General features: G+C 37.3%; 1 pseudogene; it reads right to left on the bottom strand.

Annotated features, from left to right (window-relative positions):
- Positions 1 to 5,647: 5,647 nt before the first annotated feature.
- On the bottom strand, positions 5,648 to 24,047 carry LOC145139179 (F-box protein At3g58530-like; annotated as a pseudogene).
- Between the last annotated feature and the right edge of the window lie 845 nt (positions 24,048 to 24,892).

The following is a 24,892-nucleotide window of genomic DNA, read 5'->3' as shown; positions in this document are numbered from 1 at the left end:
CACCACCTCCACCACCCGTCACCACTACCTAGCACCCCCAACACCCTCCCTCTCCTCCACCACCACCATTATCCACTACGCACCACCACCCACCAACACCCATCTTCTCCACCACCACCCACTACCTACAACCACCTAAACCATATGTGATTAAATTCATATAATCACATAAATAACATGTAATTACATACACATAATCACATGTGATTATATTTATCTAATCACATATGATTTATATAAACAAGATTCATTTTCATGTTTTCTATTCAATAATTTTTCTCATGTATTTAATCATATATAATTATATGTATTTAATAACATATGATTAATGTGGACGCAGATTTGTTTTCATATTTTTGATTCAATGGTTGCTCTCTTGTATATAATCACATATGATTATATTTATGTAATCACATATGATTTATATAAACAATATTATTTTTTGTCCATATAAACCATATGTGATTAGATACATATAATCACATTTGATTAGATGTATTTAATAGTTGGTCTCGTGTATTTAATCACACGTGATTATACGTATATAATCATATATGATTTATGTAGAAACGGTTTGTTTTCGCATTCTTGATTCAATAGTTGTTCTTGTGTATATAATCACATGTGATTATATGTATCTAATCACATATGATTTATATGGACAATATTCATTTTGTCTGTATAAATCATATGTGATTAGATAAATATAATTATATGTGATTAAATAACGAGAATAACTACTGAATTGAGAAAGCCAAAATGAATCTTGTCCACATAAATCATATGTGATTAGATACACATAATCACATATGATTATATGTATTTAATCATATATGATTTATGTGGACTATATTTAATTTTTGTGTTTCCGATTTAATAGTTGGTCTCGTGTATTTAATCACATGTGATTATATGTATTTAACCACATGTGATTAGACCATGTTATCATGTTCTTTACTTGGAAAACCGTAAAACACAATAGGTAAAACCTTTACATGTATTTAATCTAATAGAAAGAACGCAACCAATAACAAAAAAGTTTTTTATTGTGAATCTCCATTTACCGATCCAATCTTTTATCGATCGAAATGTTCATATATGAACTTTTATCAATTTCAAAACAGGAAAGTCAGGAACCAAGTTAAAAATGAAAACAAAACATACAATGTTGTAGGCAGCTTCATAAGATCCAACTCCACTGTGAAAAATTCTAAATGGAGCTAGAAACACCAAAACTAAGCTATATAAGAGATCTAGGTCATGGAGAAGGGACAAGACTTGATAAAGCTGGAAACTTTAAGCCTTATAAGCTCATGAGTTCCTAGATCTAAAGTCACAACTTCATGATATACTCAAATCCCGAAAATGACTTCAATATGGCCCAAAAATGACAACATACTACCCCAAATGAAGATCTAAGTAATAGAAAGCGAAGGTTTCAACTTTATACCTCAAATGAGTCAGGAATGCAGCTCAAACTCTGGATATTTGGCTTCCTCTTGAATCCCCAAGCTTATATTTCCTTCACAAACTTCAAAATCACAAAGAATGCACAAAATGGCTCAAAAACTCTCCAAAAGTGGATTATGGTTTCTTAGCTAGGGTTTATGACGATGGAGGTTGTAAATGAGGCTAGCCTTTGGAGTTAAGGTGTTTAAATAGGGTGCTAAACCTTGAAAATCAGGGTTTCATTCTGGCAGCCCTACTCGTCGAGTTAAGGCTCTCGACTCGACGAGTAGACTTTAGATCCCGCGTCCAAATTCCATTCCTACTCAACGAGTTTGGGGCCTCCAACTCGTCGAGTTCTTGCATAAAAATAAATAAATTGATTTGAAATACATACCGGGAAACGAGCGTTACACGTAGAGTTAATAGAATGCTCCGCCGTATAACCTAACCCATCGAAAATCGGGAATATCTCTTTCCCTATAACTCCTCCTCCATCTCTCCTCCAGTGATGTTTACTCCAAAGAACACCAAAACCTAGACCTAGAAGTTACCTGAAACGACATCGTCTTGTTGAAGAACTGAGGCAAACTTCTCCTATTTTCAAACTCCAAAACCTATTCCATCGTCGTCATAGTCCTTAACGCCAATTACCAAAACCTAGACCTAGAAGCTGCCTGAAACGACATCGTCTTGTTGAAGAACTGAGGCAAACTTCTCCTATTTTCAAACTCCAAAACCTATTCCATCGTCGTCATAGTCCTTAACGCCAATTACACTCAAACATTGCTCGGAAACTACGAAGGTGTGGAGTGTAAAAAAATCATAATTCTTCAAGCTCTTGAAAAGTATGTGGAAAACACACAATGCCACCCGTGATGTGTTGATTTCATGAACTGCACTTCCGTCTCCATTGATGAAGTTGTTGGAATAGTAAAAATGGTGGATTACGTGATAATGGTGATGGATTTAGATCAAAGTCAACAAAAGGAGAAACTCGATCGACTTGATTTGATTCTTCGGGGGGAAGCAATCAGCGTTGGTTTTTGATATTGCTAGATCTGCTAAAACCAGATCTGGAGAAAGTGGAGAGACAATGTTCGATGATTCTGACACCGTTCTGGTGATTCCGACGACGGACTGGTAACTCCGACCGTGGTGCAGTGGTCTCAGTGGTGGTGAAGCTCCAAGTGAGAGAGATGACATCAAATTCCATATTGGTAGAGTGGGTATGGGTGGAGTGAGGTGGGGGGACGGGAGGTTGGGTAGACGGGTAATGTTTTTAATTGATTTTGATTTATATTAATAATTTTTAAGATTTTAATTTAAAAGAAAATTAGCGGTTCAAATTTGTTCTCAAATGTTCTCGCAATAAGAAATGTTCGCGTTAGTTTCCTTTGTTTATTTATCTAAATTATTAATTTATACATATATATATATATATATATATATATATATATATATATATATATATATATATATATATATATATACTCTAATAAATAATGATTTTTTTGTCACATGTTATTTTATGCTTTTTTCCATTTTATTAAATTTCATATAATATTTAAATGTAATAATAAATGATTTCAATTATATTAATAGACATTCATTTTAGTTTCAAAATTACAAAATTAAAGCCACATTAGTTTCCTTTGAATATTTATCTAAATTATTTGTTTAAATTTAAAAAAGAAAAAACACTTTAATTTTAATAATTAAATATTTTTTCACTTTTCTTATAAATTCAAATTTCTCAAATGTTTAGAATTTCATATTTAATTTTTGAGTAAATTACATGAATGGTCCCTATGGTTTAGGGTAATTTGCGCGTTTGGTCCCTAACTTATTTTTTTAACTCGGAAGGTCCCTACTGTTTGTTTTTGTTACGCGTTTGGTCCCTGTCTTACCTAAAAAGACCATATTGCCCTTGATTTTTTAATTTATTTAAATAAACACACCCCCAACCCCACCCCTTCACCTTACCTTATCTACCCCACCATTTTTTCTATTTAAATAATAGTCTTTTTAGGTAAGACAGAGACCACGAGCGTAACAAAAACAAATAGTAGGGACCAAGCGCGTAACAAAAACAAACAATAAAGACCTTCCGAGTTAAAAAAATAAGTTAGGGACCAAACGCGCAAATTACCCCAAACCATAGGGACCATTCATGTAATTTACTCTTAATTGTTCTTTTAAATAAACTCATATAATACATGAGTCTAACACCTAGTTGCATAATCAAGTGCTTAATTAAACATGTATAATGATTTTTTTATTTAATTTGCTGTATATTCATCCACAAACTTCCTTATCCAAGTTATTTTTTGTTGATTGGTGTGATATTTTCATACCATGGTTGATTTTTATGCTCAAGTAGTTGTTTATATTCTAAAACAAAATAGAGAAATTAGATCAGTATTTGTTTGTGATTTTTTAGGTACATATTCTAGCAAAAAATACGTAAATTAGATCAGTAGTTTGGTGCAGTCTCGTTATGCATGTCATCGAATATCGGAGACATATTTAGAACATTTATATCATTCATGGAACCGTGACACCAAAGAAGGCATGTTATGTCCACAAATTCTATGAGGCCATAACTTCAAGTATGACCACTGACTAAGCATATCACCTCGGGTGTATTGACCATGACATGCATTCATATAGTTTTCTCATCCCCTAGTGGAGGCTATCTAAGCTTCCTTACAATCTAGGAAAGCCATGAACATTTACATGATAACCATATAATTGTTAGATGTCAGTATAAGTAGGATTACAAAATATCGTGGACCATACAATCTCATGACATACTTGCAAAATTTGTGAAATCGATCTAATGCGGTACGTGCAAACATCCTAAGATTTTAACCTAGGGCATCGGGGGGGGGGGGGGGGGGGGGAAGTGGCCTTGAAAAATCGCATGCTCACCAAAATAATCGTGCATGAGACGTTAGTAGGAAGCTTCATGGTTTTTTTATGTATCTAAATTTTTTTGCCTAGTATTTTCTTCATTTCAATGAATTGAATAACATGGTCGTTTCTATCACCGACTTAAAAATTCACAAAGATAAAGATGAAGACAAGGGGAAGAAAGAAGGAGGTTTTGAAGTGATATAAAATGATGATTAAGGGTTGTATTTATAGAGTTTGAGAATTGAAAATAAAATGTGTGTTGATGCCAGGCGCTACCGAGCTCAATGTCGAATATATGACAAATTTAAAAACTCTTTATTACATTATGAAGTTATTTTTTGCATTAATTAGCTTCATTTATTGTATTTACGTTTCCTTGTTCTAAGAAGTAAAAAAAAAAGAAAAAAGAAAAAAAAAAGAGAGAGAAAAAACACATACTTCCTCTATTTAAACGAACAAGGTTAATCTATAAAGCAAAACATTCAGAAATTCCACGCTAATTAAGTAGTTGTCCATAATTGTGCTTAAACATGTCTAAGTCGACCTACTTCTGCATGTTTCTTTTCATTGTTGTTATCGCAGGTTTGTCTCCTTCGTTATCTCATGTCTTCATAACAAACATATTGTTTAATTATATATATATATATATATATATATATATATATATATATATATATATATATATATATATATATTGTGTTTAATGTGCTTATTCTTTCTCATTTTCAGCTGGAGTTTCAATGGTGAATTGCCAGAAAAGATGCGCTCAAGTGTTGAATCCAAATGATTGTAACCTTGCAGATTGTCGTAAAGAATGTTACGAAAAATACAACGGCAATGGAGTTTGTGAACTTTCTAGCTTTTTCGGCCATTATTCTTGTATTTGTGCTTACAACTGTGGCCCATGAAATCTTGAGATGAAAAAGTTCAAAGTTACTAGGTTTAGGGCTTTACTTTAGAAGAATTAAAATTAGATTTGAATAAAATTTATTATGTGATTCTTTTCCCCTTATATTCAATACGACTCCTAACTAACGGAACCCTGGAAATAGTGATGTTCTTTTATGCGACATATTAATGTATAATTAATTTTGTAATATATCATAACCAATATTCCAGGTTCACAGGGGAAATCAGTGGAAAAAAAAGGTGAAGTAGCACAATCATTACTAGTTATTCTTTCGAATACAAACTTAGTTTCAACAACTTCTCAGATTTATTATATTAGTATACAAAATTAAAACCAACACAGAATCATCTGGTTTAATGTAAAAAGTGTGTGCTAACTGTGAACCTTAAAGCATTGTAGATACGGAAATAGTTGAAGTAGTTCTTCACGGCTACGTTTCTACAAGGGTATCACCATTAATCAACATTTTTCCAAGATTACCATTTCTTAATAATCATAATTAAATGGGACAAATCAAAAAGTACATTTCTATTAAGATACCTTGATGCCAATACATCCATTCACATCAAGTGTTGTGATTGTGTTTGAGCAGAATTATGAAAGGACCTCTAGACTTTTATCAGTAACCCCAACAATTCCAACTAAGTTGCATGAAATGTTTTTGTTGGGTAGTATTTTTTGTGGTTTATGCTAGGCTGATAATTTTTATTTGTTCTTGGGCTTAGTATAGTATTTTGCTAGTGGGCATATTATGTTCTCGGTTGTAAGGACCGAAATCACCATGGTGATTTCGGTCATGATGGCCTTGGGCCTTTATGGCGTTGTACTTGGCATATAAGATGAAATATAGAGTCCCTGTATCCTTGTGGTTAGTGGAGAGCAGCCATCAGACCAGATTTGTCGTAAAATTGAGATTCTTTCGTAATATATATATATATATATATATATATATATATATATATATATATATTGTGTTCATCCGTATATGATTCTAGTTGTTCTATTCATTAGTTTTCGGCTGCTTTGAGTTCATATGTACCAGACGGTTTATTGATAATAGAATCATGTGCATTTGAAGCTAATTTGTGTGTTCTTGAATCATTGCTTGATTAACATTCCGCATTCTTTAAGCAATTAAGATTGATATTGCATAAGATCCATAGTTTTGGGACTTACAATTGTTATCAGAGCAATAAAGGGTATCAATCGATTCAAGGACTTTGGGTTCGATATCTTCATGTTTTGAAGTATTGATTTAATCAAATTTTTTGGTTAAATTGATAAACTTTTTCTGTTCTTCGTGAAACTGTTCTTGGTGTTCTTCGTGTTCATCGGGAATTTTGGACATATTCTTCTGATTTATCGGCATTAGTTTTGGACTGTTATCATTTAAATCATGAAATTTAAGGGATTTCGGTATCCTGTTAAATAACAAATCAAGGTTTTCAGTTGCTCATTCTAAAGGGTTTTCGGTGATTATTTGGTCAAAGCTTGAGTTTTCGGTCAACGCTTAGACCGAAATCTGTTCAAGAAATTAACCTTTTTCGGTTTTGGTTCTTGACTGAAATCATCTGTTTTCGGTCTATAATTCTTGGAGTTTTCGGTCTATAATTCTTGGAGTTTTCGGTCAACTCATCTGTTGACTTTTCTAGTTTTCGGTCAAACTTTGAGTTTCCGGTATTCTCGATTTTTGCTAATTTAAAAAATGGAGTCTCAGTACAACAATTCAATGCATCAGGAATTAGACTCTATTATAGGGACTGCCACTTGTATTCCTCGACTTTTGTCTGCTGATAGATTTCCAGAATGGAAATTTAGAATTGAGAAGTACATTAAAATGAAGGATACCAAAATATGGAGGAGCATTCTCAGAGGTCCAGTCAGGATTACAACAACTTTGAATGATGAAGCTGAAACCGTTGTTGATAAGAAGATAGAGAATTACACGGATGAGGACTTTGAAAAGCTTGAAGAACATGAAAGAGCTCTTGCCACTATTACCATGGCCTTATCTCCAGAAATTGCCCAAGGCTTTAGGGAATACACGTCTGCAAAGGATTTATGGGAAGCCTTGATTGAAGTTTATGAGGGAAATGAGGACATGAGGCAGAGCAGACAGGACCTGCTCCGACAGAGGTTCAACTTGTTTAATCATGTTCTAGGGGAGTCTCTTGAAGTTCAACTGCAAAGGTTTATTACCCTCACTACTGAGATGAGTACAGTTGGAATCGATTTATCACGCTCAGAGATTAACAAGAAGCTACTGATTTCTCTTCCACGTAGTTGGGATATGAATGTGGCAGTGATCAAGAAGACTAGGGATCTGAGCAAGCTTACCATTGCTGAAGTGATGGCCATAATCAAGGCGTGTGACATGGATGATAAGCAACATGAAATCAACCATGTGAATTCCTACTCTACTGCCAATCTAGGAATCTAATCAAATAATGTCTTCTCTGCTCAACAAACATATTTTGCTCATCATGTTGTGCCTCATCAACATCTGGCACCCTTAAGTTCTTCTGGCTCAAGTTCTAAAACCACACCCACAGTTCAGCCTTCATCAATTCCAAAAGAAGCTGAAGAAAACATGGCTTTAATGGCTGGGTTTATGAATTGTTACAACGCACTCCTGGCAGGAGATTTGGCCCCTCCAATCATGGTTGGAGAACTGGATCAGATTCATCCTGAGGACGTGGAAGAGATGGACATCACGTGGCAAATTGCTATGGCTGTGTTTAGGGAAAAGAAGTTTACTCAGCGCACGGGGAAGAACAATTGGGGAATAAACGTGGAGAAGAAGGTGGGGTTCAACAAGTGCAAGCTCTGGTGCTTCAACTGTCATAAGCCAAGTCATTTTGCTCGTGAATGCACCAAGCCAGACACCAGGAACAATCCCGATAGGATGCTGGTGCTTGTGGGAACAACAAAGGAGCTGTAGCCAACAATGAAACAACTAACTTGGCAATGGTGGCACAAAGCTTCAACTGGGAGGATCAAATGCAGGCGCTGAATCTGACAGGACATGAAGCAGCAAACATGGCACAGATCAGTGAGAATTCAAAGGTGGAAGAAGATGAAGAAGAGATGATGGAACTGCAATTCGCCTTCATGGTCTCTACTACACCTGCCACAAAAAAGGTTAGTGAATCTTCTTGTTCTCAAGCATGTAGTTATAAAATTAAACATTATCGTGATCAACATGAATTATTAATTAGGGAAATTGAGGACCTTAAATATGAAGGCTATACTCTCAGAAAGGCCCAAAAACCTTTAAAAGAAAAATTAGAGGCCAAAACCAAGGACTTTAGAAAACTTCAAGAAGAATACAACATAAAATGTGAACACTATGATTATACTAAAGAAAAGATTGCCAGTCTAACTGTCGAGCTTGACACATTAAAAAATAAGTTTGAAAATGCATATTTTAATTTTAGAAAATATGATGTGTCAAGTAAGAAAGTTGAGACAATGATTGAAAAACAACTTAGATGGCAAGGTAAAAAGAATGTAGGTCTTGGTTATGATAGTGTTCCTCCTCCATTTAATGATAACTACAACTTTACTCCTCTAACTAAGGAAGAAATAACAATAGAAGCACACCTACAGTATGCCAAACCTACTGTAGTTGAGCCAGTGAATAATGATAGGGTGAACGCTATTAACATTTCTACCTCATATGCAGATGAATCCCTAGTGCAAGACAGGAAAGAGGATGGAGAAAGTGTTTTTGTTTTGAAAAATGACACTACTTTTAAAAATAATGCTTTGAAAACTAATACTACTATTTTCGTTAATTCGGTTGATTGTTCAAAAATGTTGCTTTGAAAACTGATACTTCTTTTGTTTCAAATATTTATGATGACGTGGTTGTGAATTCTAATACTAATGGACCTGCTGTTAGTAAATATAGTCCACCAAAACAAGTCAAACAGACTGCCAACTATAAGTGTACTTGTGGACACAATCTGGACACGCAACCAGGGATAAGCGGTAACAACCCTTATGTGAAGAAACAGACTTGTTTCCACTGTGGAACACCAGGACACATTGCCAGAAACTGACCAAATCATGCATATGTTACCTACTATGCACAAGGTAGGCCGAACATATCATGAGGGAGATCTCTCAAAAGAAATTCCTCGAGGTCATGTTCCAGTGATGGTGATTGGAATACAAATAAGGACCGAAATCAAGCTGTCAAAGAAAATAAAGACAAAAATATTTTGAAACAAAATTCAAGAGATACTTTGGCGAAACCGAAATTGGTCAAACTGAGATCGGTGTCCCCAAAGTCATCTCATGGGTCATCATCTAACCAAAGATGGATACCCAAAAGGTCAAACACAAAGGACAAAAAGGCTTCAAAAAAATGTCAAAGCCCTCATCTATGTTAGTAATAAAATTCTTAAATCTGATTATAGATGGGTGCCCAAAGGTCCTGCGGCCTAATCACCTCACCGTCCTTTAAATTCGTCAAGTACATTATTCGATTCAAAGGATATGGTATGGCAAGAAGTTAAATGTGTAGATGGAAATGGTCAACCCAGTGTCTCTATGGAGTGGGTTCCGAAATCTAACTAATCTCGCACATTGTGCAGGAACAACTATGGAGGAATATCATCAGACCTTGGTATGTTGATAGTGGTTGTTCCAGGCACATGACAGGAGACATCTCTCAAATGCATGACATTCAGAACTTTAATGAAGGGTATGTTTCCTTTGCGGGAGGAGAAGGAGGAAAAATCACTGAGAAGGGTACGGTTACTAATGGAGTTTTGAGCTTTGAAAATGTTAATTATGCTCCAGAGTTGAAACACAGTTTGTTGAGCGTCTCTCAGATCTGTGACAAAGGTTTTGCAACTCATTTCACAAACAAGGAATGTTTAATTTTGAAGCCTGGTATCATCATACCAGAGGACTGGATTTTGGTGAGATCTGAGCGTGAAGGGAATGCATACATCATCGATATGAACCACAATGTTCCCGAGGAAGTAACATGTCTATTCTCAAAAGTCTCAGAACACAATGCTATGCTCTGTCATTGTCGTCTTGGTCATGAAAACGCTAAGAACCTCAATCGTCTTGCTAAGAATAACATTGTCTGAGATCTTCCAATAAAGGATTTCATTACTTTTGAGAAATGTGTGGCCTGTGCTCAAGGCAAACATCATCGCAATAGAAACTCTTATTGCTTGGTTATAATCGATGAGCATCAATAGAAACTCTTATTGCTTGGTTATAATCGATGATTACTCACGCTTTACATGGGTATTCTTCTTGTCTAATAAGATTGAAACCACTGAACTTATCAAAAGGTTTATTGTGCTCATTGAAAATCAGACCAACGAGAAGGTGAAGGGGATTCGAAGTGATAATGGCACCGAATTCAAGAATGTTGTCCTGGATCATTTTTGTGCCGAAAAGGGTATACTGCATCAATACAGTGCTGCACGGACACCTCAACAAAACGGTGTAGCGGAGCGGCGAAATCGCACTCTGATTGATGCAACAAGGACCATGCTTTATGACTCTAATTTACCGGTCTTCTTCTGGGCAGAAGCCATTAACACGACATGTTATGTTACGAACCGTGTTCTGATCAACAAACAACAAATGAAGACTCCATATGAAATTCTATATGGTCACAAGCCAACAGTCGCTCACTTCAAGATCTTTGGATGCCCTTGCACGCTACTTCACCTGGAATCAACTCCTAAGTTCAATTCAAAGGCTGATGACTGTTATTTCATGGGATATGTTGGATGCACTGCTTATCGAGTCTACAACAAATCCACCAAACAGATCGTGGAGTCATTTGATGTGTGCTGGCTGGAAGAAAACACGACGGATGCTCGAGTTGGACCAAATTGGTTATTTCAGGTACATGCGCAGCTTCGAGTGCATCTGTTGGAGATAATGAGGAAGATGTTGTCATTGGCTCATTCAAACCATCTGAGGTGATTCATGAATCTCCTACGGTGGATGCAGCTACACCAAATACATCTCCTTCTTCACCAGTCCAAAAGTCTATATCTGACACCGAAGCCACTCCTCTTACTCCCAAAGAAGCTGAGGTTCTCTCAAGGGAAAATGTATCTGCCACACAAACCTTCATGGAATTTATCTTTCCAGAGCCATTCGCAAATGAATTTGTGGCAAGTAATTCTCATGATCACAGACAGTCTGAAGGAGGTGATTCGGTAGCGGGCAGATTTGACAACATCACAAATCTTCCAGTCATAGTAAATGATATCAGTCATCATATCCCAACCAGAGTTCAACGTGATCATCCTATCCAGAACATTATTGGTCCACTAGAAATTGGGGTTCAGACAAGAAGTCAAAGCGGAGATGTCAACGAGTGTCTCTACTCGTGCTTCATATCTCAAAGTGAACCAAAGAATTTGGACATGGCTTTAAATGAACCAAGTTGGGTAGATGCAATGCATGAGGAACTGAATCAGTTTGAGAAGTTGAGAGTATGGCAGTTGGTAGAGCTACCAAAGGAAAAGAAGTCTTTGTATACGCGTTGGGTTTTTAGAAATAAGCAAGATGATAACGGGGTTATTGTATGCAACAAAGCTCGTTTGGTCGTTCGTGGATTTAGGCAGATAGATGGTCTTGACTACACCGAAGTGTATGCTCCTGTGGCGTGTTTGGAAGCCATTAGAATATTCCTAGCATATGCTTCCTACATGGGGTTTACAGTTTATCAAATGGATGTCAAGACTGCCTTCTTGTACGGAGTCGTGAAGGGGGAGATTTATGTTGATCAACCACCATGGTTTGTCAATCCAAAGTTTCCAAATCATGTTTACAAAATGGACAAGTGTAACATCCCAAATTTCAAGCCCAAAAATTTCATTTTTAATTAAATAATTCACAACATAGTTTAACAAAACAATTCCCATGCCATGTCATTTGTAAAAAGAAACTTAACAATGTGTCTGAAAATCATATCGTCAAAAGTAAAATAAATCGGAGTACATTCCCAGAAAACTCCATGCGGAAACCATGTGTGTGTGTGATGCGCTGCTACACCGTCGGCTCCTTCCCCTTAGACGAAGAGGTACCTGAAACCAAAACTAAAACTGTAAGCACAAATCTTAGTGAGTTCCCCCATCATACCACATACCATACAACCACATAGCATACATACTGCCGGGCAATTCTGGGGCGCCCGTCCTACCCATGTCAAGCCATTCTGGGGTGCTGACCTACCCATGTCGAGCCATTCTGGGGTGCTGACCTACCCATGTCAAGTCATTCTGGGGTGCTGATCTACCCTCCGGTCTATCTCAACCGAACACGTGGACTATTTCACCCCCTACTGCTAACACATAATACCATATCACAATCATGCTGTCAGACATATCTGGGGTGTCCGACCTACCCATTGGTCCTAACGACCGAATCGGGGACTAGTCCCCTCCTACTGATACTATCTCACATAACAAAGCAACTAGCATACTTCTATACTAAGCAATCTAGCATACTCACATATCCAACAATAACAAACTAGACAATTATCACAAAGATAATAATCCCAACTAACAATCACTAGTGGGCCGACCTTGATGCCTTAGACCCACTTCTACTAGAAGGTAACTCACCTCGATGTCGCGTAGTGTCTGAATTGTCCTTGGCGTGAAGGTCGGCTCTCCTCGACTCCTCAATCCCTACACGACAACCCTCAAGTCATCAAACAGAACATACAATCCTAACCCGGGTCAATAGCAAAACCAGAAAAAAGGCAACATTAGTCAAAGTCAACACCCAGTTGACCTGGCTCGCCGAGTTGGTCTACCAACTCGTCGAGTCCATACTCCACTAACCCGATCCAACCCCGACTCCACTCATCGAGTCTAGCAAGAACTCGATGGGTTCTCCTTCATTCAAAACATCGAAACCATCTTCATCCGACTCGTCGAGTTCCTCCTTGAACTCGGCGAGTTCATCTCCTTCATAAGAATGTGTCCGGTCTACGACTCGCCGAGTTGTATGAACAACTCGTCGATTTCGTCTTCAAAGATTGGGAGATTTCCTTGGACTCGCCGAGTCTGTTCATACCCTCGTCGAGTCCCATGATTCCCAGGTCCCTTTTCGTGTCTAAACATCCACGGGACTTCCTCCCTAACAACTGGTCCATCCACTGAAAGGATTTGGTGGTCAATACACCGCGACTCGCCGAGTCCCAAGAACAACTCGACGAGTCATCCTTGAGCAATACTATGCAGTCGATTTCAATGGGTCTTAACACCTCAAAACCATAGATCTGGCCCCCTAATGTCCATTTCATACGTAAAGTTCCAAACTTGGTACACATGCAAGGGGTCTTTGGCCCAAAAAGCCATAAAAGATGGCCTCCATGGTGCATGGGGTGTTTATGGCAACAAAATGGGCACCTTTGTGCCATAAAACCCCCCAATAGACCTGGATCTAAAGCATACACTGACTTCCAACACTAAATCCCGAATACCACCTCTCTAAGGCTTAGAAAGATGAATGAAAAGGCCCAAAAATCAAGATCTATAGACAAAGGTTCAGCTTCATACCTCCAATAAGCTGAAAATGAGCTCCAAACTCCGGATCTTCTTGTTTCCCCTTGGTCTCACAAGCTCCTTTCCTCTTCTCAAACTTCACAACCCACCAAAAAGCACCAAAATGGCCTTAGAACACACAAAACGGCTAGGGTTTCGATATGATGTCTTCTGGGAGTATAAGGGACGATGGAGGCTGAGATAAGGTGTTTAAATAGGGTGCAAACCCTCAATTTAGGGTTTACCCAAACAGCTGCTACTCGCCGAGTTGGTATACCAACTCGCCGAGTAGGTCACTTAACTCCCGCGTCCACTCCTGATCCTACTCGACGAGTTGGTCCTTCAACTCGTCGAGTCCCTTTGCTAAAACGATAAATCTTCATTTTAAGAATGCTTATCAGGAACTGGGTGTTACAACAAGGCTCTATATGGTTTGCATCAGGCTCCTAGGTCTTGGTATGCTACTCTAACTGAACATCTGCTTGAGCACGGATACACAAGGGGAACGATGGATCAGACATTATTCATCAAGACAGTGGATGAAGATTTGATTGGCGTACAGATCTACGCAGACGACATCATTTTCGGGTCGACTAGCACAGAGCTATGCAAAGAGTTCGAGGATGTAATGAAGAAAATATTTGAGATGAGCTCCCTGGGCGAGATGACAATGTTCCTAGGGTTACAGGTTCGACAAGATTCGGCCGGAACTTTATTGCATCAAGGAAAATATGTGGAAGACATGCTATAAAAGTTCGGTTTTAAAGATTCAAAAAATGCTTCAACTCCAATGGCAGAGAGACCACTGTTGACTCCAGATCCAGATGGGGAATCTATAGATCAAACTGAATATCGATCGATGATCGGATCTCTGATGTATCTGACTGCCAACAGACCTGACATCATGTTTTTCGTCTGTCAATGCGCTCGTTATCAAGCTAATCCTAAACTTTCCCATTTAATTGTTGTTAAGAGGATTTTTAGGTACCTTAAAGGTAGCCCTAAACTGGGTCTTTGGTATCCTAAAAATCCTGATTTTGATTTATATGCTTTTGCTGACAGCAACTATGGAGGGTGTGATCTTGACAAGAAATCTACATCGGGTGGATGTTAGTTTTTAGGGGATCGATTGGTTTCATGGCAATGCAAGAAACAAAAAACGGTGTCAACCTCAACGGTTGAGGCTGAATACATTGCCGCCTCAGCCTGCTGCTCTCAGGTTATCTGGATTCAACACCAATTGTTGGATTACGGTTTGAACTTTCTTGACACTTCCATTTTTTGTGATAATGATGCGGCCATTCAAATTGCTAAAAATTCGGTTCAACATTCCAAAACCAAGCACATTTACAATAAAATTCATTTTATTCGAGCCTGTTATGAGCATAAACTCATTCGTTTGGAACAAATTCACACTGATAACAACGTGGCAGATTTGTTTACCAAACCCTTCAGTAAAGCTCGTTTCGATGTGCTTGTGGGTTTTCTAAAAATGATTCGTTTCGAAGATTAAATTTCTATTTTTATGTTTAAATTTGCGTATTTATTTATTTAATTTCTTCTCCATGCACAAATTTAGGGGGAGAAATCAAAAATACAAAAAATTATAAAATACAAAAATACAAAAATATGATTTCTTTCGTACGTATTCTTGGGAAGTGATATGAAGTTTAGTGATAAAGGGCAATATGAGATGCGTGTAATGCACTGAAGCTAAATTGTTTAGACTCTGTGTTCAATGTGCTGGTAGGCACGAAGGATTCAAAATTAAAGGACTAGACACAACTGACAATGAAAGGACTAGACAATGTTAACTCATCTGGACTTAGATAGTTTCATTTGGACTGACCATATTACGCTTTGATAGATTGAGCAGTGAGATAAACAAGGGAGCCTACAAGATACATTAAAGTTACTTATCATCTAGAACTGTGGCTCAACATTTCTTCGATGTACGGACTAATGTCCTTAATTCTGGTACTGATAGGGTGACTGGGGGTTCTGATAAAGTAGGCCTGTGTGAAATTGTTTTTATTTCTTATCCTCTCTGTCAGTCATATGATGTCCCCTCTGCGTGATCGGAAGATTCGACCTGGGACACAGCATATGCACCTTTCTATCTCTCTATCCCTCTATCTGTGTTAGTCATATGTTGTTCCCTCTGCGTGATTGGAAGAGATCCGACCTGGGGTACAACATATGCATCTCTATATCTATCTTCTCTCTCAAATAATTGAGCATTCACCTAAAGTAAAGAGTTCTTTGGAATTCCTTGATTACTAGGGTATGTCGTGAAATGGGGAACACATTCTAGTGCACTTAAAATTGAATTAACTAAAGGTTATCTGTAGATCTCGCTGCTGAATTTAAGTGGACAACAATAACTTTGGTCGTCGTCAGCAAAATGGTCTATTTAGGAATATTATTTAGGAATATAACCACAATGTCTTGTCATTTATAATCTGTCTAACTTGTCAATATCATTTGTGTTTAAGTAGACCACAATATTGGTGATTGACCAGAGCTATTCATGCAGGTGTGTGCTGATAAATGTTATTAAATTGCTCAACAACTTTTGATCCCAAAATGTTTGAATTTATTTATTAAAGTGTGTTTGTTTTATTTTCAATTTATTTTTATTTTTATTTGGCATTTTATTTGTTTTCATTTTTAAATTATTGAAATTTTAAATTTTTATTTTAATTTTGTTTTTGTTTTACACTTATTTTATTTTATTTCAACCTTTATTTTATTGTTTTGTTTATCTCCGAAATGAATTGAAATCATCTAAATGAAGCCCATCGAATTCGGTGGCTCAAAAGGCCGAGAACCCAAATTTTGGGGTATAAAAGATTATTTTTCGTTTTCGGCCTCATTTTCAAAATCCCCACTGAATTCAACCGAAATCTGATCCCTTTCTCTCTCAAAACCCTAGGCGAAATCAGTTTCTATTCATCGCAAAAATCTTCTCATCTTCGGCTTAAAATCATCAAATTCTTTTTAATTTCTTGCAATCGTCTCTAGGTATATGATTTTTGAATATCATGCTTCCAGTTTTCTAGTGTTTTGAAGTGTTTGCAGGTGGTTAATGTAGTTTTCAGGTGTGTTGGCGGTAGTTTCCGACGAAACTGTCGAAAGTATTCACTTTATGAATCGTCGGGTTTTCTTCGGGTTTTCGGTTTGACCTGGGTCCAACCGAAATCAATTAAATCAAACCGAAAATGCTTTGCTTGACTGAAAACACCTCTTTTGACCGAAATCTCGAATTTGATCAACCGAAAACAGCTTTAGACTGATCGAAAACGCAAAAATTGGACCGAAATCAACATTTTTGGTCCAAACTTTAATTTTTTTTTTTTTGAGAAAATAAATTTTAATTTTAATTTTTATTATTCTCATTTGACTCGTTTGATGCAGATAAATGACGAATTTTTATTATTCTCATTTAATTTTAATTTTAATTTTTATTATTCTCATTTGAATCATTTAAAGTTTTTTGAAAATCACAATGTTACTGGATATCTTATGGATCCACCTGCTGTTCGTAAAGAATTCAAATCCATGATGGTGGGTTTGAATAATTGCAGAATTTCTAACGCTTTGCATTTTAATGCAGTCATCTACAAGGACCTGATTGCTGATTTCTGGAAAAATGCCTCAATCAGTAATCAGGGAGCGGATGAAGCTGGTACTATTGAATCAGTGGTGAAGGGAACTCAATTAGTTGTTTCTGAGGAAGTTATCCAAGAAGTACTTGAATTTGGTGATGCCCCTGCATTCCCAATTGAGTACCCTGTTAATCAAGTGAAGGAAGTCGTTGAGAAGATGTTTTATGAAGGAACCTATCCTCCCACCATCAAGAAGTAGCTGCCACCTTACTGGAGGTTTCTGGCGCACTACTTTGTGAGTTGAATTTCTAGAAGGAAGGGAGGATTTGATGAGATTAGTCAGACTGCAACCTCAGCCATTGTTGCTTTAACAATGAACTGGGATTACAACTTTTCAAAGTTTTTTTTTAAATAAATGAAAAGGAACCTCCAAGGGAGGAAGAAGGATCTGTTCTTAATGTATCCCAGGTTTCTTAGATGATTCTGAATGAAAAATATCCCCAGTTCGAGAGATGGTATGATACTTTGGACATGAAAGCTTTGGGTCCTAACACCTTTGGGCTCATGAAGCAATCAAGACAATCTGCCAAAGTCGCCTATCAAGGCTTAAAGGAGTTTGTCAAATTTGGAAAATTTGCTGAGATAGAAGGTGTTCAAGCTACTAGTACTCCAATTGCTATAGTGGCAGAAGAACATGTGGCACCATCAAGGTCAAATCTCAGTTTTTCGTTTGATGTTTTTGATGATGATGTTGATGATGATGATGATGATTCCGATGATGATGATGATGACGTGAATTTTCGTCTGTTTGTACCACCTAAGGAGCAAGTCAATGAAGCTGTGATTACTCCAGTTGAGACAGAAACTGAAATCAATATTTTCAAGCAACAGAACATTCCAACGCCCGAACAGATGGAAGCACTTATTAAGGAATTATAGTCAACTGCAAGGAAGCCTCCCCAAGCAGTTCCTGTTACTGTTGAATCTCCATCTGAGTGTGATAAATATGAACCAAATGCCTCCTAGATGCCAAAGAAGCGAAGACGTAGAGATCCAAGGCCGGGAGAGCTTATTGCTGAATCAGTACAACCACCAACTTCGAATGCTGAGACAGCCCAAGTTATTCAAGATGTTCAAACTCCAATTGTTGAATCAGCACAGGTTCATGAAGATGTTCAAAGCCCAACCGTTGAGCCAGCCCAGGTTGATGAAGATGATCAAAGTCCAACTTTTGTTGAAGACTTCTTTGTTAATGAGGAAACTTTTGCCTCAGGAAGTTCTTCTGCTCCACCATCTCCAGAGCACGATGTTGCATCTATTATGCTAGCCAAGCTTCTTGCTTTTCAAGACTCTATTCCTCGGTCAAGAGGAAAGGGTATACATATCGGCTCAGGACAAAGAGGTGATGAAGACTCTCAACAAACCATCTTTGAGCTCAGACAAGAGATACTAATTTTGAAGCAGGAATCCATTGAAAAGGATTTGCTGATTGGGAAGTTGGATGTGAGAGTTTCGGAGCTTGAAAAGGAGAATTCCTAAAAGAATAAACTGATCTCAGAACTTCAAGCCAATCTTGGTGGACTGCCAACCTTCTACTTTGATCTCAAAGACAAACTAATTGGAAAGTTTGGTGATGAGTTCAAGAATTCCAGTTCTGATGGTGGAAAAGCTCTTGAGTCATCTGAAGGGGTGGTGATTAGTCCTGCTCTGGATTCCATCATAGATCAATATTTTTCTTCTGGCCCTGTCACAGCTGAAGAGAGAAGGGAGAAACAGAAGAAAGTGGATATGTTGAAGAAAGATAAAATGCTTCTGATGAAGAATTCTGATAAGAATGCAAATAGTGATCAACCTCAGATGTTCATCAAAGAAGTTGGAAAAAGAAAATTTGTTGATCGATACGGTGATCGTTCTGGAATTCGCATGTGGGGATTTGAAGCTAACAAGAATATGTGGATTGTGAAACAAAAGAGCCGAAACATTGAGTATTATGCGAAGAAGATTGATTTTGTGTCTTGGACAAAAATTGATCTTGCAGAGCTGGTACACTCACCGTTTCACAATCCATCAAATGATCCCAATGCGCGGGCATTTAAAAGGTTCCTTGAAGACAAAGCTAAGATGAACTTTGAAGGCATGACAACAGCAGCTTCGTTCATTAAAAAGGCCAAGGGTGTCATAGATCCTCACACCAACAAGACTCTGGTAAATGACATATGGCCGCCTACGACCAAAGCGAGAAAGATTCCTATTACTCAGTGTTTACCTGATGGCTCGTTGAATGATTTATTACTTTGGGTTTATGATGAGGCGACAGCAACTATGGTTATCAAGACGAGAAAGGGTCGGATTCGACTTGTTGATCCTAGGGATTTACTAAAATTTGGCAAGCATGATATTCATACCTTGTCTAAACATCAACTTTTGGTGGAGAATGAAATGTTTCAAGCTGCTGCAAAGGATTTCACCGGTATGATTGCAACAATCATTGATAAGAAGTTGTGGGCGGGAGCATTGGGTGATTCTGACGTGCATATCGTGGAGAAGCCTTGAAGTCAGTCAGCAATAAACCAAGGGGGAGATTGTTGGGTCATATTTTAGTGGTTTATGCTGGGCTCATACTTTTTATTTGTTCTTGGGCTTAGTATAGTATTTTGCTAGTGGGCATATTATGTTCTCGGTTGTAAGGACCGAAATCACCATGGTGATTTTGGTCATGATAGGCTTGGGCCTTTATGGCGTTGTACTTGGCATATATATATATTTTGTGTTCAGCTGTATAGGAGTCTAGTTGTTCCATTCAATAGTTTTCGGCTGCTTTGAGTTCATATGTACCAGATGGTTTATTGATAATAGAATCATGTGCATTTGAAGCTAATTTGTGTGTTCTTGAATCATTGCTTGATTAACATTCCACATTCTTTAAGCAATTAAGATTGATATTGCATACGATCAATAGTTTTGGGACTTACAGTTTTCAATTATTATTTATTAATAAATAATAACAAATACACAAATAAGTAACCACAAAGTGTGTTAACTTACCTAAGATGTTCAAGAGAGGTGCAACCTTTGGCTATGGCTATGACACCCACATCAGTCACACGTACGCACCTTTAACAAATATTTAATACAAAAACATTAAAAACACAAATGATATATTATGGGAAAGTATAGAATATATATAGATTACCATGTCAAACTGAGGATACGAATATTTTTGCACTTGGCTATAGAGAAAAGGCCTTCATCAAATATATATAGTTTGTAAAAAAAATGAAAAATTAAATTATTTTTTCTTGAAGAATCATTGGTAAAAGTAAAGCAATCATATAATATACCTGAGCACCACACATATCTAAGAATCTAAGATTGTGCAAAAGTGAAAGTTTCTTATAAGCTTCATGTGTAAAGCTTAAAAAAATAAATGAACTTTTCATAAATCATTAAATCAAGTAAGTGAAGTAACACAGTATGAAGTAATATATATATATATATATATATATATATATATATATATATATATGTAACGCCCCGATTCTCAGGTATTGTTTAAATAAGAACTTAATTGGTTTCAAGGCCTACTCGACGAGTTGGTTGCCCTACTCGTCGAGTAGTAGCGGGTTGGTTCGCGTATTTAGTGACCTACTCGCCGAGTCCATGAAGGGACTCGACGAGTAGGAGCTGGCAGAGGAAACCCTACATCCCGGGGTTTTGCACCTTATTTAAGGAAGCATAAGCCTCCTTTGGCCTCTTTGCAGTCCTTTGAGAGCTCAGAAAACCCTAATTCGTGTGGTGTTTCATTCTTGTGTGTGTAAAGCTTTGGAGAGGAGATCTTTTGAGAAGAAGAGCTTGGTGAACAAAAGGCTAGGAGCAAGGAAGTGTGGGAAATCAGAAATCTACCTCAGATAGCATCAATTGGAGGTATCACGTCGTCACCTTTTCTCCTTTTTCTTTCTAGACCTCTTTTGGTTGAGATCTAGGGTTTTTATGGGTTGGTTGAGATCGTAATGTGGGATATGAGCTAGATCTGAAGTTGTAACTTCAGATCTGTACCCTTCTTGAGTTCTAGAGTCATAAAGCTCCGAATTTGGTAATGTATGAAGTCTCTTTAAGTATGAAACCCCCATTGTGAGCTTGGATTTGACATTAAGAGCCCTTGTAGCTATGCATGCACGTAAAGTTTGCAACTTTACGTGAAAAGCATGCCTTAGAAGCTTGGATCTGTAGTTTAGAGCCGCTGTATGGCTCAAATGAGTCTGTATGGAAAAAAGGACTGAAGGGACTCGGCGAGTCGCATGGTCGGCTCGGCGAGTCACATGAAGATAGGCATGAACTCGGCGAGTTGGAAAAAACAACTCGGCGAGTTAGAAGAACAACTCGGCGAGTCTGATGAATATTGTCATAGACTCGACGTGTGTATGAACAACTCGGCGAGTCGGATGAGGTTGCCCCAAATTATGTATGCGCGGGAAACTGTCGAGTTGCAAGAAGGAAGCTCGACGAGTGGCCTTAGGGTCTCGATCGTAAACCAAATGAACTCGACGAGTCACTCAGGTGACTCGGCGAGTGGGTTAGTACTTCAAGGAACTCGGCGAGTAGCCGGGGGTACTCGGCGAGTCAAGGTCAACATGGACTGTTGACCTTGACTGATGACTTTGACTTTGACCAGGGTTTGATTAGTTGGCTTATGGGGTAACTTAAAGGATTGGGAACTTATGGGTATGATTATACTATGGTAATAGGTGGTGGAGTTTGTGGCAGTGATCCGAGGGTTGAAGTTTATCTACCGAGTCGACATCTGCAAGGTAAGTTATCCTCACTATATCGATAGGGTCTAAGGCACCAAGTCCGGCCCTTTAGTTGTTATCGTTATGGTATGCTACATGTGGATATGATCTGTTAGATCAGAATCAGGATAGACAGTATGTTATGCTCTTATGATCCGTAGGGATCGATATGTTAGTGACCTGCTAGGTCAGTGATCTAGTTATGAGAGATTGCTATGTTTGGTAATCAGTGAGATAGATATGTTCGATGTTTGTATATGCCAGTAAATGTTAGTTATGCGCACATGGTTATTTGCTTGTTGCTTGGGTTGAGGCGGTCCTGCTTTGTGCTGAAGGCCAACATACCCTATGAGCGGTCCGGGAAGACTGTAGGCCCACGTGGCGGTCCAGTCATGCCGAAGGCTCGGTATAGATTCAGTTGGACTGTAGGCCCTGTAGGGCGGTCCAGTCAGGCCGATGGACCAGTATGCATGTTGATTCATTGATTATTACGGATATGGTATCATCAGTGTGGTATTGGTATTTTGGGGGTAGCTCACTAAGCCCTCGGGCTTACAGTTTTCAGTTTATTGTTTCAGGTACTTCAGGAGTTCATGGCAAGGCGAAGGCGTGACCGTACCGCTCCTCATCCTTATGATCTGGCTTTTGGGACACTCTGATTGAATAATGAATTGAAAACATTTTTTTGTAAACAATACTATTGGGTTTTATTTGTGCTTGAAAAGTTTAAATTTGGCGTAAAATTTGTGGATGTTACAATATATACATACGCACACACACACACACACACACACACACACACACACATATATATATATATATATATATATATATATATATATATATATATATATATATATATATATATATATATATATATATATATATATATGGGATATTAGACAAGCTTTATATGGATATTTTCACTGTTGAGAATCACGTCTTTTTCACTGACAAAATATCAATACCTTGAAAGAGTATCGAGATTAAGACTCTTGACTCCAGAGCACTTGGCCATGATATGTTGCAAACCCCCATCTGTTATCTTGATGCACCTACATAATCAAGAGTTCAAAAAAGTTTAATATTTGATAACTTTTCCCAGATCTAAATAAGAAAATATTTGCTTTGATAAAAGTTGTTCAGATGGTAAAAATCGAAACTTTTTATTTCAAGAATCAACTAAAAGCCTTGGCCACCATAACATACCTAATGATATCTAGCAACTCAAAACACTGATAATTGTCGCCAACCATTTGCAAACTTTTATCTGATATGCCCTGTTATCCCTCATCAATGCATTTATATCAAAAAATATATAAATTAAAAAACTTGAATAAATCTATATCCCTTGTAACTGTAATATACCTTACACAATATGCTTGCAGTTCTTTACCAGATGTGATATGCCAACATCTGTAACCGTGAAGCAAACAATAGTATCAAGAGGGGTAGCTATGACTCTAGGATATGGTGAGAAAAAGGAAATTAGGGGAAAGTTTATGTACTTTACATTCTAGTAGATGGAGAATATCTTTAAAGAAGAAGTGATTTAAGTTATAGCCTCAATTCCCTTGTTATAAATTTTTTGGCAGACATTAAGATTTAAATGCTCCAGGTGCTAAAGGGAACTTGCAAACTGAGAATTGAACATTCGTGTTTATTTGCAAATAACAATGGTATGATTTTGGGTTGTAGATATAGAACACAACAATCTCAAGTTTCAATAGTATTTTACCTTGTTCTTAAGAATGTCCAGATGTTTGTCTTCGATATCTTGTGCAAACTCGAGGTTACGAAAGTTCGTAAGGGGACTGGAGCAGGCTACCATGAGACAAAATATCTTCTTTCTGAAGAGATTTGATTTGAAACTATTATATGTCCAAGTTTCAATATTGAAAAACTTTTAGAGGTTTTCCCTAACTTTGTCTGTGTCAACAAACAATTCGAAATACCTCGCATTTTTAGAACAAGTCCGAGTCAAATATCAATGATTTGAAGTGCCTATTTTACACTATTTCGGAAACCCAAGGACTCAATCGTATGGATATGTAAAATACTAAACTTTCAATCCTAGTAGGAAAATGAGGGAAATGGATACTCAATTTAAAGTGAGTAAATAGAATTACATACTCGGTCTCATGGATACATATAGAATTCTGCGGAAATTCGTATTCGAGAAAGTCGTATGTACATATGTTTTGAAACAATGCATGAGTTTAAACAACTCAAAGTATGACAATTTCAAACATTTTCAAATTCATTTGTCAATATATACTTGTAAAAAGAAACAAGTAACAATCAATCTTAACAATGAGTATAACAAGTATAGGAAGTATATTCCCAAATATTTTGTTCCCCCGAACGCTTACCATTGGGAAGACCGTTATCTACTGATATGGTCTTTTTAATGGGATTTCATACTCCTTTAACCACCATGGTTGTAACCTTTGTGATTGTGGTACCATAATGCTACCATCAATCTCCTCATGATATGGTTGTCTAGACATTTTACCAATAGCTATACATAGAAATTTAATTACAATTTAATGAATAATATATTCCAAAACAAGACAATTACTCAAACACTTCCAAAAACTATGTCCCAAGGCAAAGTTAACATCAACTAAAATCATGTATTATAAAACAATGCATTTTTGGCATGCACCCCTTTAT

This window comes from Lactuca virosa, chromosome 9 (assembly GCF_052849685.1).
Source record: "Lactuca virosa cultivar CGN04683 chromosome 9, Lactuca_virosa_CGN04683_v6, whole genome shotgun sequence".
Taxonomy (NCBI): domain Eukaryota; kingdom Viridiplantae; phylum Streptophyta; class Magnoliopsida; order Asterales; family Asteraceae; genus Lactuca; species Lactuca virosa.
Note: the sequence above shows the minus strand (reverse complement) of the source record. Positions and strands in the feature narration are given on the sequence as shown.